A 2,627-nucleotide genomic window follows, 5' to 3' on the forward strand; every position below is an offset into this window, starting at 1 on the left:
GCGTGAACATTTGGGCGGCGTTATGCAAATCTTCCCACAGAGCGACGTAGGTATGTTGGGGCGTGTTAGAACGAGCCGTTTTAGGTAGGCGTGGCTGACTCTTAAATTTTATAAAGAATATCTCTTTGGATTTGAGACTTTAGTCTTTGCAACTTTACAGATCTTCTTTATGCACCAAGAGCTTGTAACACTCTAAAGAGAAAGGAAAAATTGAAATCGCATCATATGACCCCTTTAAGAAGATGCTGCACAAATGCACAAATGTTAAGTTGTTTCCAACGATTGAGTGAGTCACAGCACAATGAATCATTTTTCTTCCCCGACCCCAGTATGGGGCCAATCTTGTTACAGGAACAGTCCCAAATGCGTCATAAAAATCTAGGAAGACTTATAAAAATCTACTAGACCAGTTGTGTCAAACTAGCAGCCTGTGTTTCATACGACCCTCTTGAGTGTAGTTTATCCTTTAATCTGGTCCACAAAAACCTGTTGACTTTATGCATTCTGGTTTAGTCTGTAATGTACGGAGCCTCGCACATGGCATGCAGGAAAAAAAATAGTAGGCTAAATTGTGTGCACGATTTACTATTTCGTTCCCTCGATTTATAAATTGTGCGCATGATTTACTAATTCGTTCCCTCGATTTGCTAAGTCGTGCACACGATTTAGCAAATCGAGGGAACGAATTAGCAAATCGAGGGAATGAAATAGTAATCATGTGCACGTTTTAGTCCATCGAGGGAACGAATTAGTAAATTGTGCGCACAATTTAGCAAATGGCGTTATGCAAATCTTCCCACAGAGCGACGTAGGTATGTTGGGGCGTGTTAGAACGAGCCGTTTTAGGTAGGCGTGGCTGACTCTTAAATTTTATAAAGAATATCTCTTTGGATTTGAGACTTTAGTCTTTGCAACTTTACAGATCTTCTTTATGCACCAAGAGCTTGTAACACTCTAAAGAGAAAGGAAAAATTGAAATCGCATCATATGACCCCTTTAAGAAGATGCTGCACAAATGCACAAATGTTAAGTTGTTTCCAACGATTGAGTGAGTCACAGCACAATGAATCATTTTTCTTCCCCGACCCCAGTATGGGGCCAATCTTGTTACAGGAACAGTCCCAAATGCGTCATAAAAATCTAGGAAGACTTATAAAAATCTACTAGACCAGTTGTGTCAAACTAGCAGCCTGTGTTTCATACGACCCTCTTGAGTGTAGTTTATCCTTTAATCTGGTCCACAAAAACCTGTTGACTTTATGCATTCTGGTTTAGTCTGTAATGTACGGAGCCTCGCACATGGCATGCAGGAAAAAAAATAGTAGGCTAAATTGTGTGCACGATTTACTATTTCGTTCCCTCGATTTATAAAATGTGCGCACGATTTACTAATTTGTTCCCTCGATTTGCTAAATCGTGCACACGATTTATAAATCGAGAGAACGAATTAGTAAATTGTGCGCACAATTTAGCAAATCGAGGGAACGAATTAGCAAATCGAGGAAACAAAATAGTTATCGTTTTAGTACATCGAGGGAACGAATTAGTAAATCGTGCGCACGATTTATTAATTTTTTCTTGCATGTCATGTGCAGGGCTCCGTAGTAATTTTATCTTATAGTTTCCTTATAAAAAAGCAGCCAAATGTGAATTAAATTATTAACTTATTAGAGAAAAACACAAATGCAAAAGCTCCTAACAGGAAATTACTCGGTTCTAATATAGAACAGTTCATGAATGGAGGTAAAAGAGTGTCACTAATGATATGGAGAGACATAAACTGGGTAAATGATACTGTTCATAGTTTGTATCGTATTCAGTAGTTAGTATTTCATGTTGTCGTCTGTTGCTATAAATATGGCGGTTTATTTGTGCTCTCTTTTGTCTGAAACTGAGCTGTAATTGAACACAGTGACTTTGAGCTATAAATAGACCATTCAGCTCAATTATTCCCCTCATCAGCAATGTTATGGCTTTAATCTACTTAATGTCTATGAACCTGTAAACTGTGCTTTTTAACTGAGATGTAGAATATATTTAACGTGAAAAAAAAATATCTAATCTAAATATGCCAGTCAAACCAATAAACACAGCTATCAAAGCAGATTTTATTTGGCAATGCACAACAAAATGTCTTCAGCTTTGTATTCTACTAAATAATGAAAATAAATATTTACATAAAATTTAGGGTACGTTTTAGGAAATGACTTGCTGTTCCACCATAGTGCATAAAATTAAAGTTTATTTATTAAAAATAATAGTAAATATTGATTATTATGGTAATGTCTAATATTCCTGGAATTAGTCCATATATGTTTTATAGGTTCATATCCTATATATATATAGGATCCCTTGATTCATTAAAGTGGAATTTGACATTCGATTCCATTGTGAATGACGCACAACTCGACGTAACATCCACGTTTGGGAGACTGAACTTGCCAGACAATCAACATTTTAGAGGCACAGATGAAGTTATGCGTGATCCATGAGTAACCTCAATAAAGTCCACATACTGACCCTGAGAAAATTATTCAGTTTACCTGTCACTGCCATTCAGAGACTAAAGCACTGAGTGAGGGAATAAACATTTAAAAAGAAAAAAAAAAACATCCACAGAGGCTTGC

General features: G+C 36.7%; 1 protein-coding gene across 1 annotated transcript in view; it reads right to left on the minus strand.

Annotated features, from left to right (window-relative positions):
* The window catches only part of LOC107696373 (tight junction-associated protein 1-like), a 91,800-nt gene that overhangs the window by 47,475 nt on the left and 41,698 nt on the right, over nt 1–2,627 (minus strand). The gene's annotated exons all lie outside the window — the stretch shown is intronic.

Source organism: Sinocyclocheilus anshuiensis, unplaced genomic scaffold, assembly GCF_001515605.1.
Source record: "Sinocyclocheilus anshuiensis isolate Anshui unplaced genomic scaffold, SAMN03320099.WGS_v1.1 scaffold963, whole genome shotgun sequence".
NCBI lineage: Eukaryota > Metazoa > Chordata > Actinopteri > Cypriniformes > Cyprinidae > Sinocyclocheilus > Sinocyclocheilus anshuiensis.